This window comes from Henckelia pumila, chromosome 3 (genome assembly GCF_033568475.1).
Source record: "Henckelia pumila isolate YLH828 chromosome 3, ASM3356847v2, whole genome shotgun sequence".
Lineage (NCBI taxonomy): Eukaryota > Viridiplantae > Streptophyta > Magnoliopsida > Lamiales > Gesneriaceae > Henckelia > Henckelia pumila.
The window spans coordinates 170,194,195-170,222,183 of NC_133122.1; the positions used below are offsets into that span (position 1 = coordinate 170,194,195).

At 37.7% G+C, this 27,989-nt stretch overlaps 1 pseudogene; it reads left to right on the forward strand.

The window, feature by feature from the left end:
• Positions 1-20,919: 20,919 nt before the first annotated feature.
• LOC140889939 (uncharacterized) lies at positions 20,920-23,974 on the forward strand (annotated as a pseudogene).
• Positions 23,975-27,989: the final 4,015 nt, after the last annotated feature.

Genomic DNA, 27,989 nt, shown 5'->3' on the forward strand with positions numbered 1-27,989 from the left:
TTTAAAATACTCCTATGTCCAACCTTGCTTTATTTTATGTTAGATAGAGGTCGAGTGTTTGATTTCGGTTCTCTTTTATAAGGCTATGTTTGGTTGCACGGATAACAATCCAGCGTTTGGTTGGTTTTTTACGCTTTCCCAGATATCCACACGGCCCGTGATTAAAGCCTACTAGTTGGGAAAAAAGGTTGATTACAATCCATATGAGAACCAAGGTATTATAATCCAACGGTCGTACAGTAGCTTGGAAAATGTTTTCATGACATTTATACCCTTTGCCGGAATCTATTCTCCCTTTTTTTTATAAACCTTGGATCTTAGAGAACGTTGTTCCCTTTTTTCCCCACCGCATTCCTACTTCAAGGTAGCTGGTAGCGTAGGTATGAAATCCAGCTCTTATCTCCATTTTCTATCTCCCTTTGGTTCTCTTATCCTTCGATACCTGAGCCATCACAAGTTTATTCTTAGTGTGCGCCATCTTTGAAATTTTATCGTTTCATTGGAGATTTCTAGATCTCTCTGCAGATGGAGTAGGGTTCGTCGGAGACGAGCTTTGGACCTTTTCTCAAGTTTATTGCATCTGTTTTCTTCTGTTGGTTTGCCATATATTTTCCATCACCGACATAATACTTCTTCATTTTATGTCTTCAATTTTTTGCTGCTGATCACTTATGGAACTTGCTAGAATTCTTTTGAAAGTTGGATGGCCATATAATTACGATTTCGGTGGATTTATCAAGAAATTGCAGTGTAAAGTTGATCACTTCCGGAACTTGGTAGAATACGGCTTCAGAAATTTGGATGATATATTACGATTTCGTTCGATTTATCAAGAAAATGGTGTACAAGCATTGAGATTTCATTTGGTGGGCAAGTATACAAATTGGAAGTCAATTTTCTTGCAGGGTTAGAAAGGTCATTTCACAAAAAAAAAAAAATACTTTTATCATCCTCACAAAAATTATACCAAACAAATAATAAAATTATCACAACTTTTACTTATCCTAATTTTATGAAACAAAGCCCGTATCCATTAATAATCTCATCTCACTTACCAAACGCAGCCTTAATAAATGACTTCTTTGGATTTGCGACTGGAGAGGATGACACAAGTGAATATCCAATAGAGACCTCAACAAATATGATATTACATTTAATTATGTTTGTGTAAGGCCCAATAATGGGATTTTATGCAATATATTTAAATAATATTGAAATCATAAGTTTAAATGTCTAGATGATGAGATTTTATGCAAAATGTTAGTTTTGATGTTTTTTTAGTTATGGATTAATACCCGTGACCAAGGGAGTCGAGACTGATCTACGAACGTGGTTAAGGTAATTTTAAGTTAAAATATGTGTATTGTGCAGATTTTTATTTTAAATTTTGCATATTTGTTTAATTTCAAAAGTTAAAAGGGAGTTGAGAGTTTTTTTTTTTTTTTAAAAAAAAAAAGTTAAGTGGCCAACTTTCGATTTAATTATAAGTATAAATGTCTAAATGATGAGATTTTATGCAAAATGTTAATTTCAAAACATGTGTTTCTATGAGATAGTTCGGCGAAACATGGGTCATTCGTTCTTGATGTTTATGTGAAATATTTTAATAATAAAATGGCGTGTGGGGCGTGCCAGGACGCACAACAATGCGCGCCCGAGCATTCTGCGTTCTGCCCAAGAAACTGATTTTCAGATTTTCAAGAGTCTAGATTCAATTTTAATGTCTTTTAAGGTGTATTGAGCCTTTTTAAGAGTTCCTAAGCGAAAGATTTTAAGTTTTGAGGCCATGAACGGAAAGAATGACTCACGTGGATCGATTTACCTATGTTATAAATTCTCGATGAATCGTCGATAGTACCCTGCTAAACATAAGAAGCTACAAATTTCTGAAGCTGTCGTAGGACGCGACCATTTCAATATAGCTTCCATCTTACTCGGGTCCACTGAAACACCATCTCGGAAAATGACATGACCAAGGAACACTACTCGGTCAATCCAGAATCACACTCACTGAACTTGACATATATTGGTTTCTCACGCAGAATCTCCAGTACAAGCCTCAAGTATTGCGCATGTTCATCAACATTGCGCGAGTAGATCAGAATGCCGTCAATAAACCCCATGACGAACTTGTCCAGATAGCTACGGAAGACCTTGTTCATCAAATCCATGAACACTGCAGGAGCGTTCGTCAATCAAAGGCATCACTAAAAACTCGTAGTGACCATATGTGGGGACCTCGGGTGCTAATCTAATATTAAGGGCAATTAATGAATAAGCATCCTTAATTAAATAGACAAGAAATTAAAAAAAAATTAGTTTTTCTTCAAATGGGGTGAGCTCGAGCCGCAACTATTTGCATCTCGAGCGCTCCCTTCCGCTGAGCAAAACAAAAGCTCAAAAAAGGGTGCGCTCGGGCTGTAGAATATTGCAGCTCGGGCGCCCTCTCAAATTTTGTCGGGCAAAAACCAAGGCTCAAAGCTGAGCTCGAGCTGCAAAATATGTCCGCGCGAGCTCTCTCGGCTCCAGCCCCAAATCTTGAATAACAACCTTCAAATCTTGCCTAGAACTCAAAGCCCTTATTCTTGCATGTCAATATATCATTTAATCAAACATACACATGCTTTCATGAATCTAAAAGATGCATATATATATAAGATCTCAAGCAAACATAATCCATGTACTTCTTACAATCATCTAGTAGTTAAAATACATCAAAAGGCTAAACTAATTCATGTACTCAACAAGTCTTCTTTGAACCAACAAGAACACTCAACATCTAAGCATACTTGTACAACATTTTAAGAGCAAAACATCTGCTAAACCCGAGTCCACACATCTAATCTCGATCTTGTTCTTTCATGGGCGTCCCTGACTCGTTCTTGCCCCACCTATTGCCATGCACACATACAAACAAGGCAGTAGCCGGATATTTTCTGTGAGAATATAATCCCAGTATAAAACAACATAAACATGCATAACATAGAATTTACAAAAATAGCCATATAAACATCTTCATAGGTATTAAAATCAATCTAATGCAATGCATGATTTTAAAATCTTCTTTCAAGTTCTATATCGGTTTTTGGGATCCCGGGGAAGAATAAAAACACAATAAATCTCCCACCTACTCTCCCTTTCGCGGTGGCATTGAGCTATTTTCCCGGACATTGGCCCACTATATCGAGATTCTAGCAATAGGAGTTGATCTATCTCCTAAGCTCCTCAATATATGTCCAAACATCTGTATTTATTTTGGCGAGTCTGTCATTCAAAATCTTAAAGAATATTTGGCTCAATATGAATGCAACAAGATCTATTAGCATTAAATCTAAGCCAAACATATAACATGCTAATCTAGCAAGCAAACACATAAGCACATAAGCAAGTAAGTATGTGGTTTTGGACAACTCAAGAATGAATCTATCTTGAGTGTTTTGTCCCAATCTTGGTGATGTTGATTTATACCTTTCAATTTTTGGTTTCTTTGTGCTCCAAATCTTGCAAAATCTTGTTCTTTTCTATCCCGATTCGAAGCTATACTTTTTGAGTTAGATGACCCCTGTTCTAATACCAAATCAAAGCTCGTGAAGAGAGGATCGTAGAACTATTCCCGTAATTAAAATCGGTTGGCCGGATCTTGAGCTATCTAATTTGCAAGATGAAAAGAATTGAAGGAGATGATGTTCTCGGTTCTTGGGGCTAAACAAATCTGAAATCTGATGAAATAAAATCCAATTACACGTACAAGTACATAAAAATGCCATGTGTCCCACTCAAAATCCAAGATTTGCGCTTTAGTCCCTCATTTCTTCAATATTTGCAAATCAGCCCTTGAAACTTCTTTTTAATTCAATTTCAATCCTAAATAATTTAAGAATATTAGAATTTAATTCTAAACTCCAAAATTTCTCAAATTAAATATTCTCGGATTAAAATTAAATAATCTCGGGTCTTACACCATAACTCAAACGAAACACAGTCTTTGAAACATCCTCATTTCCAACTCGCAACTGATGATACCCTGATCTCAAATCAATCTTGAAATACACAAAATTATCCTGAATTTGGTCGAACAAATTATCAATGCACGAGAAAGGATACTTGTTCTTGATCGTCACTTAATTCAACTGCCTGTAGTTGATAAAGAGACGCATGGAACCATATTTCTTCTTGACGAATAATACTGGAGCTCCTAGGTGAAATGCTGGGTCGGATATATCCCTTATCCAAAAAATCCTGCAACTGCTATTGCAACTCTCTCATCTCTACTGGTGCCAGACGATAAGTTGCATGAGAAATCGGTGTCTTCCTTGGCACAAGCTCGATTCCGAACTCAACCTCTCAGACTAGAGGAAACCTTGGAATCTCATCCGGAAAAATATCTGGGTACTTGCAAACAACTGGTAACTCCTCAATAACCCTGATAACTGTGGACGTGTCAATTTCATAGATAAGGTAACCTTTCCCAGCCGTCTCCAATGCCCGACAAGCCCTCAGAGCTGATACCAAAGGCATAAGGGGTCGCGCTACGTCACCATAGAAAAACCAAATATTTCCCTCAACCGAACGAAACTGAACGATCTTGTGAAAACAGTCCACAGTAGCTCGATAAGAAGTATTTTGAAATATGCTTAGTTCTGGTGTTGACAAAACTATTTAATCAAAATATCGAGATAAACTATTTTTGTCCAAAAGACGAACTGAAGACGTAAACTGGACAAGATTCCGAGCCAAACTGAAGTGCCTAAATGGGTTGACTTTGACCATGTAAGGCCCAAAAATAATAAGTTATTAATTACGGAATTTAAGATTTAAATTCCGAATATTGGAAAATATTCAATTAGATTATTTACGGAAATTAGAGATTTAATTTTCGAGATGAAAATATTTAATTTGAGAATTTACGGATTTTGAGATTTAAATTCCAGGATTCTTAAATTAAAAGAATAAAATAGTTGAATTGAATATTTTGAAATTTAAGATGGAAATTCCATGTTCCAGTAATTTAAGAGGATTTAATTCGGAGGTGAAACTCGAGCAGAGACTGTTTTGCAAATATCGAAGTTTCGAGGGTTAAAATGCAATTTTCAATTTTTGATCCGAGAATCTCTAATTTGAGAATTTTTGGAGTTTAGAATTAAATTTTAATATTCCTAAATTATTTAGGATTGAAATTGAATGAAATGATTGGCCAAGGACTAAATTGCAATTAATGAAGAGTTGAGGGGCTAAAGTGCAATTTCCCTTGCAAGTGGGATTTTACACGTGTGATGTATATAATTTGTGTACATCTCATTTCCATTCAATAGAAAAGATCGAGAGAAGCATGAAAGAAAAAGAAAAAGCCATAACGATTTCGTTTAAATTGTGATATCTTTTGATCTGGTCGTCCGATTTTAATTCCGAAGATAGTTCCGGAATCCTTGCGATGAGGGATACGAATTGATTTAAGATTTCTTATGATTCAAACTGTTTTGAGATTTTATATGTTTGGGAAATCATATTAGAACTATGAATACATGTTCTTGATCTAGTTGTGATGATATATTCGAAACCGAGACGAAGAACGGATGTCGTTGGACTTTGATATGAACTTCCAGCTTATATTCAAATTAATAAACCTTTGATGTTGCTGGTTTATGCTGATATATTGATGTTAGAAGGTGTATTCGAAGTTAATATGATTGTTAGACTTGATATGTATTGCGATATCGACGTTGGATCGAAGAACAAGTGTCGGTTGCAATCGCTATGATTTTTCAGAAGTTATATTCGATCCTATGCTCACTACAAGAAAAAAGGGAAACGACAACGGATATAATCCGTTGTCGTAGGGGTCGAAAAACCGTTGTACTTTTATGTGTTGTCGTAAGTATAACATACAACAACGGTTTATATCCGTTGTGGATTCCAACATATGACAACGGATATGCAACAGTAAATATCTGTTGTCGTACACACTTTTCGACCACGGTTTATAACCGTTGTGATAAGTTGTCTTTTACCACAGTTATAAACCGTTGTCGTAAGTATAACATACGACAACGGTTTGTATCCATTGTGGATTGTAACATATGACAACGAATATGCAACAGTGAATATCCGTTGTCGTAGACACTTTTCGACTACGGTTTATAACTGTTATGTTAAGTTGTAAACCGTTGTCTATGTAGGTGTACGACAACATATATGCAACTGTATATATCTGTTTTCGTTAGCTTATTACTCAACCACATTTTAAAACCGTTGTCGTATGTTATTTTTCACAACATTTATTATTCGTTGTCCTCGGCATTTTAAAATGTTGTCATTATTTAATTTTCACTATGAATTCAAAACCATTGTCTAACTTAATTAGTGGTATATACCCATATAAAATAAAATATTTACTACATGCATAAAATATGTGGAAATAATATATATCTTCAAGTCTCAAAAGCTGTTACATGCATCTAAATACTTTCGAAATTGTAGCGCTAGTAATTTCGAACCCAACCTGTCATGTAAGTTGTACAAAAAATTTAGATCTACTTATCTGACTGAATTTTCTAATATTTTGAATCACGATTTTCAAAAACAGCTTCTCCTCAATTGTTAAGAGTTCGATCTTGAAACAAAGCGCTTCTCCTCAATTTCCAAAAACAGCTAGCTAGTTCATTCCACAGCTTCATGCCCATGCCCGACATGACTTCCAGTCATCCGACAACCAAAACTACAAGTAACAGCAAATACCAAATAGTGTTACAAGCCAATTACAAAACTCAACCACACACCACACGAGTTATCAATAATTTGAGCGAAAATAAGAGTTGTATACTATAATTATCTGTAAACTATGACACTATCAAACATAAGGAAATATCTATCACAAACCAAATACGATGAATATCAGTACTTCACCAAATGCTGTAAGAAAAGTTTGTTTTAACAATCAAGTCATGTCACTAAGCCAATAACTGCTAAACATAAGTTGAAGCATGAGCAGCCACCCTTTGTCTGTTTATTTATTCAATCTTTCAAGAATTCTATGAGATTCTGCTGAGAAGTTTGCATAAATTTTCGAGTTAAAAATTTTTTATTGCAGAAGATTAGCATCTGAAACGAATAAACGAAATAGGAAGATGAGAAGAATTAAATAAAATGAAAACCAACAAAGAAAACATTGAAAAGTAGCTTGAAATGACCCATAAAGATGTAATTTTTGAATGCTCTTTACATACAGTTGACCTCACACATGAGATGCCAAAAAGAACACAAGGAATACAGAGGCAAGAACAGAAAAGGGTAACCAAAAACAAAAAAAAGATGGATCTTTGGGGATATGGTGTCATCAAAATTTCGGAGAATTGGAAAATATCAAGCAGTAACCCAACAAGAAATGAAGAAAGTTATCCAAACCACAAAATGAGTTTCCAAATCTGCCTCTTTCTGCTCAATGAAGAGTTTTAACAGTCACTAGCGAAACAATTTCCTTGAACCAAAGACAACGAAAAAACCACGGAGAAATAACACTCCTTCCTCGTACATTTGCCATTTTCAAGACATTGAGGAGTAATAAAACAAGAAGCAAAGCAAACAGAGAACAATATGCACATATTTGTTCTAATTGAAAATCGGGAGGAACTTATAACGAGATCTTTATGGGACCTCATATTTTACAAATTCTGAGGCAAACAGTAAACAATTAGTACCAGACTATTAGGCGCATGAATATGATAACTACTGTACAAGTTATGATAAGATCCAATGATACAAAGGTCTTCCAGTGGTCTATAAATAACTGTATATATAATGGCTCATACATTAATTCATTCCGTCCGTTGGATGATGACAGTGATAGCGAGTGTGACCAATCCCATCTAGACTTGTTTCTTCCTACTTTCATGATTCTCATCTTATGCTTCAGCCCCACCCATTAATTTACACACACACACACACACACATTCCATTAATTATTTCCATTTCATTTTTATATTATAGTAAGAAAACCTAATATTTATATACCTCTCTTTGTAATGAAAGTAGCTAACTAGATTTAAGACTAATGGTGATTGATTCTTGTTTTATCCAATATACGTACCCTAATCCTACAAGAATTTAGATCAAAGAATATTGTTGAATTATTTTCTCATAATTTTGGCCTTGACAAAAGAACCCATAAGCATGCAGTGTGCACCAATAGTGTCTATGTTAAATCCTCTACAAGCTGTCAACTTTAAATTTGGAAATTAAGAAATCATGTCTGAATCATTATTAATCATGCACCAAAAAAATTTCGGCAACCAATTCTGTATAAAAGAACAAAGTCAATGAATTATTTGGTTTCAGGCATAAACATCCAAAAGCATAAAAAACTCATAACCGAAAGATTCACCTCTAATTGAAAATAGATAAATTGGGACAGTAAAGTACAGCTGCATTTCCATGAATCCAAATCTTTCATGATTTTTTGTCCAGAATATGATATAATCGTAAATAAATATACGTACCTAGTAATCAATATAATCTTGTATGCATTCCGCCCATTCGGAACGGACTTCATTAATTTCTTCCATTGAGTACTCTGTTTTCACGAACTTCAAACCACAAAATAAATTATATTATTACCCAAATAAATGTAAATGACTTTGGAAAAAATAACAAGACAATTATTTGAGAAGATTTACTATAGCGGACAGTGAATTCTTTTCACTGTTAACATTTTCTTCAATAATATCTTTCATAAATCTCATGACATAATAACCACATTGTTTTGCATCTGGTTGTTGAGGACCCGGTGTAGAAAAAAGCATAATTCACTGTCTACAAATAATATTTGTAGATGAATCACAAGTAAACATATATATACCTCTTGTTTTGTGTCTGACTTAGCAGATAACTTGTCATTGTAAGTCTCCATCATAGTAATTCTGGTATACTCGGAAGGAACCCTGCTATGCAAGCTCAGTTTTGTAGCCTACAAGTAGAGTGTAATTCTAGTCAAAAAACATGAACACAAAAATCATTCAGTTCGAGCATTTCCAATCATGTAAGGAGAGGTGTCAATATTGCATGTGGCTAGAATATTGCCTGTATAGATATGCATGGAAAAGCATGTTATCATGCTGTACTAATCAAGATTTGCAGCAGAAAATAACAACCACATTAAAGAGCTTTCGTTAATATTTAAAGGTCATGAGTACAATACAATAAGAACTCGTTTCAGATTAGTTATACATGCATTTAGATATATATCATAATTTTAGATTGAGAACACTAGAACAGACCATTTCCTCTTGGGGTTTGCTTCCTGTAAACCATGCATGAGATGTAAGGGCATCAATTTGTCTCCTCGCAAATGCCTGGTAGAAGTACGTACATAGCCATACAAAAATGGAATTAAAGTTATAAAATATTTTTCAGTTTCATGAGTACTTTTACGAAGGTGATTTATTGTCAATGAGTTGAAGACATACCCTGTCAAGAGGTATATCTTTTGCATGTTTAACTTTCGTTTGTATAACAAAACTACTCGAATCAGCCAAGATCCCGCCAACTTCAACAAAGTCAGTAAAGTTTCCACAATATCTTCCTGATACAAACAATGGACATCCAGATGACAGGTCTGATATATGAAATGGATGAAACTGCAATGAGATCGAAAAGTTATAAGTTGGATAGACATGTTACTCAAAATTCTGTATAATCAATTAAAGCAATGATTCGAGATAATAAGATTAGAGTGTATAGTAAGTGTAGTGACCCTTACCTGGATCACCTACTAAACAGAACTTAGGCATGCAATTAACTTAATAAACATATATCAAAATAAAACTGCGAAAACCATAAACATTATAAAATCCCAAGGAAAGGAATCTGTAAATATCCAAAATAGATTATACAACCAAATCGAAAGCTGTATCAACCCAAAACAACAGAAATAAACCAAGACGAAGCTTCAGCTGGCCAACCACTGCCTAGCCCCTCTTGGAACCACCCGCCTCATCCAATCGCAAACCTGCCCCATGGAATAGGGTGTCCAGAAACACAGAGTGCGAGACGTGAGCATAAAACGCTCAGCACGAGAGTATGAGTATACATGCATGCAAAGTGAACTCCCTATAAACTCAAGGTCAAGGATCAGATAACAGAGACATATCGGGCCCTGGTATGTAGCACGCTGTGCCGTCTCTTCAGGAGGTGGCTCCCATACCATAATACTAGTGGATATGCCGGACCCAAATCGATGGAAGTCCAACCACTAACAGGATAGGGAAAAACCCTACTAACAGACATCTCGAAGGAGATAGATCAGTATGCAAATGAATGCAGCATAAATCAATGACATATAAACCATGCAGTCACATAATACATGCATACTCAGTCAGGATATCTCGAACAGTACTTTCGTACCTAAAATCAGTGCAAGCTCTACCAACTCTAGGTCCACGCCTATAGTCTGCTCTACACTGCCAAATGATACTACTATCATTAAAGTGCTCTAAAAGCCTTAACTAAGCTATTCCATACTCCTAAATATTTATAGGAAGCAAAAGCTATACCTTCGTCCGTCGTTATCCCTTTGATGTCGATGCCTCCAGAACTTGGGCACAACTTCGCTACGACTATCGAATGCCTCGACGACTCCCGGGTCAAGCCTAGGAAGGCTAGAACAACTCGAATACGACTAGAGTAGAGAGGAAATCCAGAATTAGCATTTGAAAATGAATTCTCGGCCTTCTATTTATAGACGGAGTTCGGATCATCCGAACTGGACTTCGGAGCGTCCGAACACGATCGGACCGTTCGATCTCGACTTCGGGTCGTCCGAACCCAATATTACATCATTGCTTACGTTAGCATGATGGCGTCATCCATGACGACTGTCGGCAGCACGTTCGGAGCGTCCAAACCACTCTTCGGATCGTCCGAACCCTGACTTCGGATCGTCCGAACCTTGACTTCGGAGCCTCCGAACTCAATGACCCTAAAACCATTTTCAAGTGTTCTGAATCCAATTCCGGACTCCGTTAACCCATTAAGAGTTCCCTTAATCACGTTTACTCTTAACTAGTAGGTTTAACAATTAATCACTGATTTCGGGTACGGGCTACTACATTCACCCCCACTTAAGATGTTTCGTCCTCGAAAACAGATCTTAAGTACTGAATGTAAAATAGAAATCAGAAACATTCTTTATTCAAACTAAACGTTTACAGAGTTTGCAATTGAATACAATTCAAGAATGAAATCAAAACAACTCAGGATGGTCTTCACGCATCCTGTCCTCAAGCTCCCAAGTAACTTCTTCAGTGCCTCGGCGCTGCCACTGAACTAAAACCAGAGGAATGACTTTGTTTCGCAAAACCTTATCCTTATAATCCAGGATATGAATAGGTTTATCAACATAGGTCAAATCCTTGCTCACTTGAACCTCAGACCGCTGCAGAATATGAGACTCATCCGCCACATACCTTCGCAACAGAGATACGTGGAACACGTCGTGAATACTGGAAAGATGTGGTGGCAAAGCTAGTCGATAAGCCAGATCGCCAATGCTCTCCAAGATCTCAAACGGACCGATAAACCTGGGAGACAACTTGCCCTTAAGGCCAAATATGAGAATCTTGCGGAAAGGTGACACTCTCAGAAACACTTTCTCCCCGACATCAAACTGCAAAGGCCTACGCTTGGTGTTACATAGCTGGCCTAACGATCCTGTGCAGTCTTAATCCATTTTTTGATCTGATCAACAATGTCTATCGCCTGCTGGATAAACTCCGGTCCCTCAGCCTGTCTCTCCCCCACTTCTTCCCAGAAGAGTGGAGTACGACAGCGTCGCCCGTACAACGCCTCAAAATGTGTCATCCCAATACTAGTATGATAGCTGTTGTTGTACGCGAACTCGATCAATGGCAAATGATCCTGCCAGGCTGAACCAAAATCCATGACGCACGCTCTAAGCATATCCTCCAAAGTACGGATAGTGCGCTCTGACTGACCATCAGTCTCCGGATAATAGGCAGTACTCAAACTGAGAGTAGTACCCATCGCACGCTGAACACTCCCCCAGAATCTAGAAGTAAACCTGGGGTCTCGATCGCTGACAATGCTCACAGGCACTCCATGAAGTCGAACGATCTCCTGAATGTACAACCGAGCCATACGATCCACATTGTACTCCCGGCTATAGGCAATGAAATGCGCTGACTTGGTGAGTCGGTCCACCACAACCCAGATAGCATCACAGTTCCTCGGGGATACCGGCAAATGGGTCACAAAGTCCATTGTGATAAACTCCCATTTCCATTCAGGAATAGGCAGACTGTGAAGCAATCCTCCATGTCGTCGGTGCTCTGCCTTGACCTGTTGACACACCAAACATCTCGAAACAAACTGATAAACACTGCGTTTCATTCCTTTCCACCAGAAACGAGTACGTAGATCCTTGTACATCTTGTTGCTCCCAGGATGAATACTCAACTTGGTGCGATGCGCCTGAGACAAAATCTCCTCTCCCAACTCTTCATCCTGCGGAATCACAAGTCTACCAGACAAACACATAAAGCCATCTGACTGATAATGAAATCCAAACGAGCTACCCTCGTTAGCTAGACGAGCTAAACGCTGGGTCTTTGAATCAGACATCTGAGCATCTCGAATCCGTGAATACAACGCTGGCTCAGATAGTATCGCAAACATCTGGATACTCTGCATACCTTTCTTATGCTTGAAGATATATCCCGAAGTACAACAGTCACTGATTGCACTAGATATCGAACAAGTCTGAAGTGCGGATAGTCGCACCTTGCGACTCAATGCATCAGCGGTGAGATTAGCAGCTTCCGGATGGTACTCAATCTCGCAATCATAGTCCTTAAGCAAGTCCATCCAACGTCTCTGCCTCATGTTCAACTCCGCCTGAGTGAACAAATACTTGAGACTCTTATGGTCGGTGAAGATCTCAAATTTCTCGCCATACAAATAATGACGCCAGATCTTCAAAGCGAACACAATGGCTGCTAACTCCAAATCATGGACTGGGTAGTTGTCCTCGTGAAGCTTCAGCTGTCTAGAAGAGTATGCGATCACATGCCCATTCTGAGTCAGGACACAACCTAACCCCTGCAGAGAAGCATCAGTGTATACCACATACCCTCCAGATCCTGACGGTAATGCCAACACCGGCGCAGAAGTCAACCGTCGTCGAAGCTCACAGAAATTCTCCTCACACTCGGAGGACCACTCGAAATCCACACCCTTGCGGGTAAGTTGCGTCAAAGGTCGAGCTAGTTGAGAGAAGTTCAGAATGAAGCGACGATAATATCCTGCTAGACCCAGAAAGCTACGGATTTCAGCAACCGTCGTCGGACGCGACCAATTAAGCACCGCCTCAATCTTGCTTGGATCAACAGAAATCCCCTCCCTGGATATGATATGGCCAAGAAAGACCACTCGATCCATCCAGAACTCACACTTGCTCAGCTTGGCATAAAACTGCTCATCTCGAAGAGTCTGCAGTACCAACCGCAAGTGAGAAACATTCTCTTCCGTATTACGCGAATACACCAAGATGTCGTCAATGAAGACCACGAAAAACTTGTCCAAATACTCCCTGAAGACATGGTTCATCAGGTCCATGAATATAGCCGGCGCATTAGTCAAACCAAATGGCATCACTAGAAACTCGTAATGCCCATAGCGAGTACGAAATGCAGTCTTGGATACGTCCTGATCACGGACTCTCAACTGATGATATCCAGATCTCAAGTCAATCTTGGAGTAAACTGAAGTTCCCTGCAGCTGATCAAACAAGTCATCAATACGAGGCAACGGATACTTGTTCTTTACAGTGACTCGATTCAGCTGCCGATAGTCAATGCACAACCGCATAGACCCATCCTTCTTCTTCACGAAGAGAACAGGAGCTCCCCAAGGAGATACACTAGGACGAATGTACCCCTTGTCCAAAAGATCCTGTAGCTGATTCTTCAACTCACGCATCTCTGACGGAGCCAGACGATACGGTGCTCGAGAAATAGGTGAAGTACCCGACATCAACTCTATGCCAAACTCGACTTCCCTAACAGGAGGAAAACCCGGAATCTCATCAGGAAATACATCTGGAAATTCATCTACAACAGGAATACTTTCTATCCCAACGCTCTTAGCGGACAAATCAACTGCATAGATAAGGTAGCCTTCCCCGCTAGACTCTAGAGCTCGACAGGCTCTCAAAGCTGATATCAAAGGCATCGGGGGTCGCGCTCCCTCTCCATAGAAAAACCAGCTCTCACTCTCTCCTGGATGAAAGCGTACTAATCTCTGATAGCAGTCCACTGAAGCTCGATAGGTAGTCAACATATCTATTCCCAGAATGCAATCAAAGTTGTCCATCGCCAGGACCATGATATTCGCAATCAAAATGTTACCCTCGAACTCTAAAGGGCAACCCATCACTAGACGCTTAGCCAAAGCAGATTGGCCCGTCGGAGTAGAAACAAACATCACTACATCTAGTGCAATGCATGGTAACTTATGCCTCTTAACAAAACGTGCAGAAATGAAGGAATGAGATGCACCAGTGTCAATAAGTACAAGAGCAGGTATACCATAAAGCAGAAATGTACCTGCGATGACTTTCTCATTCTCCTCCACTGCCTGATCATGTCTCAGGGCAAACACCTGGCCAGAAGCTCGTGGCCTCAAATTAGAACTCCCAGCAGGCTGCCCCTGCGACCTCTGCTGAACGGTGGCCTGAGAACCAGACACTGAACCTGAACCAGAACCAGAACCGTCTCCTCCAGATAGTGGACAATCCCTCCGGATATGACCAGTCTCTCCACAATGAAAACAAGCTCCAGAAGCTCTACGACACTTGTCGGATGGATGGTTCATCCCACAGTGATCACACTTTTCATTCTTTCCGAAACGGACAACACCAGCAGAGCCAGAGGAAGAAGAAGTAGATCCAGACTTCTTGAAAGATTGGGCACGGGGACCCAAAGAACTAGCAGGTCTCGACTGAGAGAAAGACCTGTTCCGTCGAATGCTGTCCTCCGCCTGGTGACAACGGCTCACCAAACCCTCATATGACATGTCGTCACCAACCGCCACATGGTCATGTATCTCAGGGTTAAGGCCCTGAAGGAACAGATTATACTTCATCCCAGAGCTGTCAGCAATCTCGGGGCAATAGGATAGCAGATCAAAGAACTTCTACTGATACTCACCAATAGACATGGCTCCCTGCCGCAGACTCAGTAGCTCGCCTGCCTTCGACTGACAGAGTGCAGGAGGAAAATACAGCTTCTGAAAAGCTGTGTGGAACTCGGACCATGTGGCAACTCCTCTCGCTGCAACAAAAGGTGCAGAAGTAAACCTCCACCACCTGAGCGCACGTCCATCTAGAAGATAACCAAGGGTCTCCATCTTCTGCTCCTCGGTGCATTGGAAAGTCTGAAAAGTCATCTCCATACGGTCTAACTAGTTCTCCGCATCCTCCGGAGACTCACCCCCAACCAAGGGCTTAGGCCCTGTCTGCAAAAATCGACGTATACTGAAACAGTCCTCATCTCGATGACGATGGCGGCGTTCTCGACGAGGCTCCCGGTAGGCATCACCCCAACGCCCACCAATACTGCCATGAGAACTCTAGTCGTCACGATCTGCCATCTACAAAATTAACCTAACGGTTATCTTTATGTAGAATCTAAATTCCAAAAATATTTTGCATGCTCTGATACCAAAAATGTAGTGACCCTTACCTGGATCACCTACTAAACAGAACTTAGGCATGCAATTAACTTAATAAACAGATATCAGAATAAAACTGCGGAAACCATAAACATTATACAATCCCAAGGCAAGGAATCTGTAAATATCCAAAATAGATTACACAACCAAATCGAAAGCTGTATCAACCCAAAACAACAGAAATAAACCTAGACGAAGCTCCAGCTGGCCAACCACTTCCTAGCCCCTCTTGGAACCACCCGCCTTGTCCAATCGCAAACATGCCCCATGGAATAGGGTGTCCAAAAACACAGAGTACGAGACGTGAGCATAAAACGCTCAGCACGAGAGTATGAGTATACATGCATGCAAAGTGAACTCCCTATAAACTCAAGGTCAAGGATCAGATAACAGAGACAGACCGGGCCCTGGTATGTAGCATGCTGTGCCGTCGCTTCAGGAGGTGGCTCCCATACCATAATACCAGTGGATATGCCGGACCCAAATCGATGAAAGTCCAACCACTAACAGGATAGGGAAAAACCCTACTAACAGACATCTCGAAGGAGATAGCTCAGTATGCAAATGAATGCAGCATAAATCAATGACACATAAACCATGCAGTCACATAATACATGCATACTCAGTCAGGATATCTCGAACCGTACTTTCGTACCTAAAATCAGTGCAAGCTCTACCAACTCTAGGTCCATGCCTATAGTCTGCTCTACACTGCCAAATGATACTACTATCATTAAAGTGCTCTAAAAGCCTTAACTAAGCTATTGCATACTCCTAAATATTTATAGGAAGCAAAAGCTATACCTTCGTCCGTCGTTAGCCCTTTGTTGTCGATGCCTCCAGAACTTGGGCACAACTCCGCTACGACTATCGAACGCCTCGACGACTCCCGGGTCAAGCCTAGGAAGGCTAGAACAACTTGAATACGACTAGAGTAGAGAGGAAATCCGAAATTGACAATTGAAAATGAATTCTCGGCCTTCTATTTATAGACGGAGTTCGGATCGTCCGAACTGGACTTCGGAGCATCCGAACACGTTCGGACCGTCCGATCTCGACTTCGGGTCGTCCGAACCCAATATTACGTCATTGCTTATGTCAGCATGATGACGTCATCCATGACGACTGTCGGCAGCACGTTCGAAGCGTCCGAACCACTCTTCGGATCATCCGAACCCTGACTTCGGACCGTCCGAACCTTGACTTCGGAGCCTCCAAACTCAATGACCCTAAAACCATTTTCAAGTGTTCTAAATCCAATTCCGGACTCCGTTAACCCATTAAGAGTTCCCTTAATCACGTTTACTCTTAAATAGTAGGATTAACAATTAATCATTGATTTCGGGTACGGGCTACTACAGTAAGTGTGGAAGCATTTTATTATATACTGAAAATAGGGACATGATCTAATGCAATTTTGTTCTCTGCGATTTAAATTATGATCATATATATTCTGGTTAAACGAAACAGTTAACAAACAAAGTATTTGTTTAGTTCTAATGATATTATATGATGAAACTGTCATAATTCATCATACCTCAAGTGAATCGAGATCCTTGGAAGCATTAAAGCTTATTTCTGCAAGTATAACTTTTGACGCATTACTATTTGTCAATTTAATGAACAATATAGGAACATTCAGCTTGAAGATTTCATTGAAAATACCATATCTGGATATTAAAAAATGATTCAATGAACTCTGAAAGAAACAAATTTGATGGTTATACTTCAAAAATCAGCAATAAGAAATGAAGAACATGATTGTGAATGATAACTAAGGAAGAAAAAGGAGAATGCTTTAAAATGGATATTTCTCTCAGTACTCTGCTATCATATATACACTATAATGTATGACTGAAATGAGCATTCATTCAAGTAATAAAAAGACTAACTGGCTTATCGATGGAATCCTTGATGAGGGTAGTCCACAACGAATTCGAATTTATAACCAAAATGGAAAACACATCAACACAATAGTGAAACAACAATAAAAACCAGCAGAATAGCAAAAGGAGCTCACTGCTCACCTCAATAAACACTAACATACAAAAAAAAAAAAAAAGAGCTCAATCCCTACTCAAGCTCAAGTTCATCATCCTACTCGAACAATTTCAGTAAAAGAGCATACTGCTCTTCACGCTTCTTTTGAAAAAACTTGAAAAGGAAAAATGATAAAAGAGCAACTGACACAAGCATAGTGGACTAATTAACAACAAATCCACAATCTTAATCATCCAATTCTCCCTCACAGACATTTCAACAAACACTTAACTTACCATCAAGAGGACTGAATTTTTTCCTATCTTTCTTCAAAAAAAATAAATTCAACGATGTATAACAGAATTAAAAAAAAATTATATGACATTGAAAGAAATCGGTACCTCCTTGAATCCGATACCTTGAAAGCAGAGATTTGGCTACTTGTGTTTTCTCCTTCCCGTATTTTATTCTTGAAAATCCCACGCATCCAAACTTGAACATTTTTTGAACAAATCCCCCCAAAAAAAAAAGAACACAAAACAGAGTCTCGATTTTTAACCCTTTTCTTGACATTCACCAAAAGCCCAAACAACAATAAATATAGACCCTCAACATATACTAAAATACCATGAAGCATGAGCACGAAGCAAGAGAAGAAAGGAACGAAACTTACACAGTGAAAGTCGCGACATTGTAGTTCCGATCCAAGCATTAAACTCACGATTGAATTCACGATTGGCGTTGCTAAGGCTTGGGCTAGATGCAAGGAGGTCGGACGACCATTTTTCGGCGATCTATCGGCGTCGGAGGTGAGCTGGGTTGAAGGGGGCGACGGGTTTGGCTAGGGATTGGGTTTCTCCCATTTCTTCACTGAAGGCTCAAGGCGTGTAGTGTATAGGTTATTATGTATTATATCGTGTATATTTTTTAAATTTAATTAATAAATGTATTATATTGTGTATATTTTTTAAAATAATAAAAATAAATATAAATAATAAATAAAAACGACAACGGATTACAAAATGTGTTGTCGTAGACCTCCAAAAAATGCACATAGACAATAGTAAATTAAAACCGTTGTCGTAGATCATAAAAAACCCGCTCATAGACAACGGTTTTTAAAAACCGTTGTCTTTGATATATATAAGACAACGGTTTTGTGAAAACCATTGTCGTTTCTAAATAAAATATGGCCAACAACAGCGGTTTTTTTAAAAACCGTTGTTAAAGACTAAAAGACAACACTTTAGATATAAAACCGTTGTCTTTATAGTGTGGTTAATTCATATATTTGTTGTAGTGGCTTCTGATTTTGCTGATGTTTGATGATATATAGCTGGTATGAGTTGTACTTGAAGTTTATTTGAATGATAGAGTTGGTAGACATGAGTTATGGTTGCCGAACCATCGAGCCAGGAATTGGCAAGTATTCGAGTCTAGATTGATTGAGCTGGATATTGTTTGAGTTCTTGCTGATATTCTTGGATATATATGCTGTGTTTTCAGATTGAAAACAGGGGGCTTCAAGTTAAGAAGACAACTTCGAAATCTATTGACGAAAGAACAAGGATTGTAACTTGTTAGCCATGAAGATTTAGTTGAAGTTTTGAACAGAAGTTGATATGAGTTTGTTGTGTTGATTGTCCAGATTGGGAGAAACTCAACCACGACTGAACGAATGAAAGGTATAAGACGACATCGATAGTCAGGGGTTTTGAAACTCAAGGATGAAGCTTCTTGAGTTGTCCTGATAAACCACATACTTATTGATCTTTATTCTTGATTTAGAATTTGATGTTGTCGATCCATCTCAGGTAGTGGATCTTTATTTGAGTTATATATGATATGAAGAAAATTGAATTGATTCTTTTGCCAAGGTCAGATGGACCTTATTTTCGAGTCAGACGACTACGATAGATGGATATCCATGTCAAGATCGTATACTGTAACGCCCCGTTTTTATCTTAATTGAGCTTATTTGAGATAATCAGAGTTTCCAGAATTCAAGAGCCGAATTGATTTTGATCAGGGTACATTTTGCAAATTTTGGAAATTTCAGGGACTAACGTGCAAATTTTGAGTTTAATATATTATCTACCATTTTTTTAACGTGCAAAAATGAACCTTTTACTTCGGATTTTAAAAAACCCGGGCTTCACTAATAATTTTAAGTTGTATTTTACTTCGGTATATTATTTTTGACGAAGTAAAAAGAAAAAAAAGAAATTTTTTAATTATAAACGCTGAAGTAAAAAGAAGAACCAGATCCTTCACTTAATTTCCCATACACCTTTTTCTTCCGCTTAATAAAAAGCCATCGTTAAAAAAATCAAATGTGCAATCCCCTTTCTTCTTCAGCCATCCACCACCGCCGATTTGCATCTCCAGCCATCCATGACGCCGAGAATCATTCGCCAACGAAAAAATTCAAAAGCCCAAGGTCTGAATCCTTCTATTTTGGTATCAATTTGGGTTTTACATATTTTGGACGACGTTTTCATTTTTTTTACAAGAATTCGGGTTTCATTTTTTTTTAAATGAATTCAGGTTTTCCTTTTTTATTTGTTTTTGACATGTTTTGGAAGATTTTTCGTTCTTGTTGTTAGATCCAAAAAACTACAAATATATACGCCAATGCTTCCCGTTTTTTTTTACGTTAATTTGGGTTTCTCTTTTGATTTGAGTTGGTTTCTCTTTTGATTTGAGTTTTATATGTTTTGGAAGATGATTCCTTATTGATATATAGTCTTGGCACAAGATATGCTCAGAACTTGTTTTGGTTCGGTCTAGTTTTAATGTGCTCTGCATTTAAACCTGATCTCATCTTTTCTCCCTCTGTTTTTTTGTACCGTTTTCGTTCTTTGTTTTGTTTTTTTGGTTCTTAATTTGATGAATTAAGATATGATCTGTGACATGTTATTAAGTTTTTTCTTCAATTTAACTTTTTATGTTATCGATCATTACATTGTCATAATGTTTTATGGAAATTTTATTTTCTTGCACAAAAAGTTTTGGGACGTTTATTTTGTGTTGATGTCTGAGATAAGAAGTTTAGTATGCTTTTAGAATTTTTTAATCCAATACTCGCTTGCAATGAATTTTATGTGATTTGGCCCCATGACTATTCTTGGATCTATTGTCCGTAGAAGTGCACATTTCAAGAGAGAGTCATAATCTGTCGTCAGAACTTGGAAGAAAATAATGGCTTTAGACAGCATCGTTGGGTGTTGTTTGACAATAGAGGCAATTGATTTTATTAATTTACAGGTGTTGGGAAATCCTGCTTATTTTTGCAGTTCACTCACAATTGATTTCAGCCAGTGCACGATTTAACCATTGGTGTTGAATTCGGGGCCAAAATGATCACAATTGACAACAAGCCCATCAAGTTGCAGATTTGGGACACAGTTTGTCTTAATGTTCTTGTGACTTTATCTTGTATGAGTTATGGCTTTACGATCTGTAATTCTAGAACAAACCTTCGTTTTCCTATAGCTGTTGACAGTGTCAGATTTGGATTAAGCCGAATATACCGTCGAAGTATCATCTGACAATTTTTTTCTTTACTCACTAGATACATATGATCTCTATTAATCATGTGTAAAATATCAGGCTGGTCAAGAATCCTTTAGGTCCATTACAAGGTCCTACTACAGAGGTGTTGCTGGGGCATTGCTTGTTTATGACATCACCAGGTAGAGATTCCAATGACTTTTTAAAATTTGGAATTTAATTCGTGTTCCTATTGGACAATCTGATATTTAATTCTTCAGGAGGGAGACTTTCAACCACCTTGCCAGTTGGTTGGAGGATGCAAGGCAGCATGCGAATGCGAACATGAGCATAATGCTGATTGGAAACAAGTGCGATCTGGCTCACAGAAGAGCAGTAAGCACAGAAGAAGGGAATAATTTGCAAAGGAGCATGGCTTGATTTTCATGGAGGCATCTGCAATGATCGCTCAGAATGTTGAAGATGTGACATATTTTTCCAATATAAATACCCCTTGCTGGTACTCAGGTTTCATTGCATCCATACTTTGTATCAAATCTTTTATTATTGGTTTCTCTTTTTAGGCATTTATAAAGACCGTCTCAACAATCTACAGGAAGATTCAGGATGGAGCTTTTGATGTATCCAATGAGGTGAGATATGATTTGATTCTTGAGATCATAATTTGGAGTTTTTTCATAAGACGTTCTCTCTATTAGTGAATTTACTTTGTGTACAAAATAAATTTATCTGTTACTGGTAGAAGATATGATAAATTTTGTTGAATGCTTGAAAATGCCTGAAACACACTAACTGGAAACTCTCCCTCTTAAATATAGTATATCCACTGTTTCGTGACTAAAGCAATGATAAGAGATGAGGAAAGGGCAATAAATGATACACAACTAGGGTAGAGACAAGAGATGTCAACTATTTATATACTTCGATAGGATGCATAGTCAGTGCTACACCGCTATAAAGATAATATATATATATGGTCTGGTTGATGATAAATCTGAAAAGCTGTCCTACTCATGTTGGATGTTTTGAGATATTGTATTTTGTAAATTAAGATGTTTGAATTGCATTGTGAAAAACTAGACAAGGACCAATCAACAAACTTATTTGTTCATGTTAACCAACTTTACTGGATGTCCATGCTTATTATGTCTTTCTTGGATAGTCAAATGGAATCAAAGTTGGATACGGAGGTGTATCCAGACCTTCTGCAGGAAGAGATGGTGCTACTTCACAAGGAGGTGGTTGCTCTGCTTCTCGATCGGTATTCTTTTGGTTTGGAGGAAAATGGTATGTTTCTTGGATGTTAAAGCCAAAACTGAAGTATTCTGAAGAGTGTTTATTACTTCAAATTTTGATTATTTGATTTGACTATTCATTGAACTCCATGTACTGATATCCGCAAAAAACAGTGATGGTTGAGTGATTTTGTGCTGGGAATTGTCAAATGTATGTAAGAATGTTTCTTCAATATTTTTTTTTGTATATTTTTCTCTAAACAAATATTATGGTTTGTATTCAGGGTGAAATGGCACAAAAGTATACAAACGCGTGTACAGTCAAGGCAAAGAGAACTTGAAAACCTACACCAAATGCAAACAGTACATGTAAGAAACATGTTTCTCTCTGAAGTTTGCTAATCCTCCACTTGGAAGATTTCTATTGTTCCTGCACCTTAGTGTAAATGAAAGAAACACACCCAATAATGTCACTAAAATTAGTTTCTGGGCAAACTTACTTTACAATTTAAGGACCTTTTTCTGTAATTTAAACCTTTTGTAAGCATCAAAGTGTCTAATTTATATATTTTTATTCTGAGTACAAGAACTATAAATTTTTTTAGATCTGAAGAAATGTATTGATGATGACTTTATTATGCAGCTAGAGAAACTGAGCGACAAGCAATGTCAATCTGAATCTCAGCTTAAGTTCATCATAGAGGCCTGGCAACAGGTAAATCTTCATGAAGAGTGTAAGTTCCTGGTATAGGTTTTTTGGTTTCATGCGATCACGAGACTATCATGAGAATGTTACTCCTTTTTGCAGTATAATGCTCCGGCGACGCAGGAACGACAAGTAGAAGCTTGGACTGAGAAAACATCACTGCATACTACCCCACAAACGTCACTAGGTTCCGATTACTCTGTTTCTCTAAAGCGGGATTCACTCTTCCTTGACCGTGAAAGAGAGCTAGAATCCCGTTTGAGTTCGTCCAGACTTTCAGTGTATGGAGCAGATCATGGACTTGGAAGTCGCCCTTCAGCAATAGGACATTCTGGCGGGCCTATTGTCACTCAGGTTTGGGCATGTACTTTGAATATTGCTTCTATTAATTGAATTTAGGAGTTGGATGTTACTGCTTGCACTATTTCTTCCTTTAAATATGCCATGTTGATTCCTTGTGGCAGGTTGCACAGACAATGCAAGTACCACTTGCTTATGCAGAGTATATAATTGGAGTTCAGGGAGCAAATATTGATTACATTAGACTTCACCAGTGGTCACAGAGAGCAACTTCAGGGGAGCTATGGCAAGCTAGAATCCAGTTTACGACATTCCTACTCTCAGTTAGGTAGCAGTTCTTACGAAATATGTGTGGATGTGTACACGTTTTGGTGGTTGAATATGTCATTTCAAATTGTTAGTGTATTTTTGTGGATAGAGTACTTGTTGATTTATGTATGTGTCGTTTTGGGATGGATTAATTAATATTATTAGTGTATTTTTAAGTTTCAAAAATATATTTATGGCATTATTGTATCTAAATCTTAATTTAGAAAATGTGTTCTATTGCTTCGGAAATTTTAGAATAAACGAAGTAAATCATTATCTTCTACTTCGTCTATTAATAAAATTACCAAAGTAAAAATTATTCTATTACTTCGGTAATTTCATTAATAGACGAAGTAAAAGAATGCATTTTAATACGGTAATATAGGAAATTAACGAAGTAAAATATATTATTTCACTTTGTAAATTACTGAAGTAATAGACAATATTTAACTTCAAAAATTTGATTAAAATCGAAGTAAAAGAATACATTTTACTTTGGTTATATACGAAATTAACGAAGTAATAGACAATATTTAACTTCGTCCAAAACTCGAAGTAAAATCATAGTTTTTACTTCAGTAAATTCATTAATTGACGAAGTATAAGAATATATTTGACTTCGTTTTTTATGAAATTAGCGAAGTACAATATATGTTTTTACTTCGGCACCGGTCCAATTCTGCCTCCAAAAAATGACCAAAGACTTCGGTAATTTAAGGTATAAGACTTCGGTGATTCAGCGAAGTAAAAAAGTACCCTATTACTTCACGTGACACTACTTCGGTAATTAAGTGCCTACGACTTCGGTTATTAACCGAAGTCTTACGCGATTTTTCTGCTAGTGAGTTATAGCCGTTATGCCACCGGTTTGAGTTTTTGGAGATTTGAACCGTTTTGAGTTGTTGATCTTTGGCTTGTGTATTGATCGTCGTTGTTGATCTTCTATTTGTATCTAAACAGATTCGTTTGGAGTTTGTCAAGCCCGGTGTTAACAGCATTTGATCGTCAAGAGATTGGACGAAGAACGGTAAAGAGATTTACCTTGAATCGTAGTTGTTGTTAGATTGTATTAGGGGTGGAATCGGGTCGGGACCCGTCCCGTAACCCCCTTACCCGATTCCCGTCCCGATAGGAATTGAGATATTTTTTTTCTCCCGATCCCGCACCCGAAAAGTGTCGGGACCCGAAAGTTCGGGATCCCGTCAGGTCGGGAGAGAGTAATCCCGAATAATATTTTTTTTAAAAAAAAATTCTATGAAAATATTTTTTTGAAAAAAATTTATGAAAAAAATCAAACAATTTTTTAATACATTACAAATAAATTAAAATTTCTTTATATATTACCATTAAATAACTAAAACATTTTTTTAGTACATTACAAATAAACTAAAACAAATACTTGATTAATAAAAAAACATATAATTATTCATAATAATAAAAAAAACAAAATAAAAATTTATAACTCAATGTTAATATTAAAAAAGATAAATATAAAAAAATTATATGGTATATAATTATAAAACATTAATATTAAAACAAAAAAAATTTTAAAAAATTATTTTTTTAATTAAAAAATATTATTAAAAAAATATTATTTTTATATTCGGGTCGGGTCGGGAATCCCATCGGGAAGGGTTGCCTATCCCGATCCCGATCCCAATCCCGATCCCGAAATTGATCGGGTCGGGAGAAATCCCGACCACTCGGGTCGGGAAAAGTTCGGGTCGGGAAAAATTCGGGACGGGAACGGGTTGGGAATCGGGACGGGTCGAGATTTATGTAAAATTTGTCACCCCTAGATTGTATAGTCTTTGATACAATCTTTTGTTGTAGCTTATCCAGAGTTGGAAATGCTGCATTGAAAGGTAAAAGCAGTTATCGTTAGCGGGATAGCATACTCGGGACAGTTGGTTCTCGAGTTTCCCTTAAAATCACATTCTTGCATCAATACTTGTTCTAGCATTTGGAACTTGTACTTTGCTTATTGATTGATTTTTTGTTATGTGGCTTATGTTTTATGTTTTGTTATGCATTCATCTTGAGCCAAATTTGATTTCAGCGGGCAGAACATCCCTTTTTGTTTAGACGTTTTGGGGGCTATGTTGCGAGTGGCCTGGGTTGTAGAAGTTCACCTAGTGTCAGCATACTCCTCATAGTCGCACCGAAGTCTAAGGGATTGGGATACGTGACACCACCTCGATTGGGAGAGTCGGTGAGTCGTTACGTGGTCTCATCCTCGGGATCTCAAAAAGCTCAGCAGCAATCCCTCTTTTATCAGAATTGATATTGTGGGGACCTCGCGTTGCTAATCAAATCTTGGGGCAATTAATCACTTAACATGATTAATTAATAAAGGATCAATAAAAATTAATCAAACAATAAAAGAATGCTTAACCAAGAGCTTAACAATTTTTTTTTAAAACCTGCACCTCGCTCGATCGGTCAAACTCAACCGATCGAGCGAGCACAAAATTGCAAGTCTCGGGTTTTAGTTAAAAAGGGCCTCGCTCGATCGGTCAAATTCAACCAATCGAGCAGGCATGCTCTGTTCAAAAATCTGCAGAATGGCTCTTGCTGTCAAATCTGATTCCAAGCATTCTTAACTACAACTCATCAATCCAATACATGTTATTTCAAGTCTAAAACATGTATACATAAATAAATCAAGTTTAAACACCATGTCTTGCATTTATACATTAGCAAATGATGCAAAAGCATCAAAAGAACTAACTATACAACAAGTTCTACAAGTATATAAACATGCTATACTTGATTCCAACTCAATTCGTGACAGCAATACAACATCTAAAACAAAAGTCCACACATGCTAAATCTCTCTCCCGAGCTACCCTTGTCATCTCAGTCTAGCTTCTGCCCCACCTGTCGTCATGCACACATGCAAAACAAGACAACAGCCGGATAAACTCCGGTGAGAATATGATTCCCAGTATAAAAGACATATACATGCGTTGAAATATAAACATGTCAACTATATCCCTTTCAATTCAAAGATAGAATAATATAACGCATATATCAATTCAAAACATATCAATCAAGACTTCAAATCAAAAGATTTATATAGCGCGCTAACAAGAATTGATTCATCTCAAATCATTTCCATCAAGATTTGTATCCGATCTTGACATGGATATCCATCTATCGTCGTATCATCAGACTCGAGAATAAGGTCCATCTGACCTTGGCATTAGAATCAATTCAATATCAAATCATATCATATCATAATCAATAAAAATCCACTACCTGTGATGGATCGACAATAACATAAGTTCTACCTCAAGAACAAGTACATAAACAAGTATGTGATTTGTTCGGGATAACTCAAGAAGCATCATTTTCGAGTAATGAATCCCTGACTCTCGATGTCATCTTATACCTTTTGTTTCGTTGAGTCATAGTTGCTTCAAATCTGAACAACCTACATCAAAGAATAGCAAGCACACTTGCTCAAGTTCATCATCTCATCTTCAAGGTAGCATAACTTCAACCTTGAGCTATTCGATCTCGTTTCTCAAACGATAAAGTCTCGAGTCCGAATCTCTTCTTTACAAATCTTAAATATAGCATATCAAGCTATTTATATCATCTACAAAGTCACATAAAAATCTGATCAGTCACATCTCAAACTTCAAGGCAAAACAAGTTACAAACTTTGCTCAATTCTTGGCCGATTCAAAATATAGCTTTCCGAACTCGAAACATTCATATTCAATCTGATATGAAGTGTAAATATGCTGCTTATATCAGCAATTAACTCCTAACTAACTCAGTTCAAACACTATAAACTCAAACTTGATCAAATTCTTGAACCGACGGCATAACGGTATAAAATCGATAACCCGAAACTCAACTCTAACAATCACATCCAATTCAAATACAATTCATAACAGCAACATAACATCAAAAATCAGCTAGATCAATAGCCATAGGTTTCAAAATACATGCTGGTATTTCATATCAATTGCATACGGCTTCCGTTCGTCGAACCTCTTTCGATATAACACTATATAGAAACTCAAGCACACATATTCATAATCAAATCTGATTTATCCAACTTATAACATCTCAAAAAATTCTGAATCATAAGAAATCTTACATCAAATCATAGTTCTTCTTGAAAGGATCGCAACGCTATTTTCAGAATTGAAATCGGCTAACCGGAGTAGAAGTTATCGAAGTTGGAAGCTCAA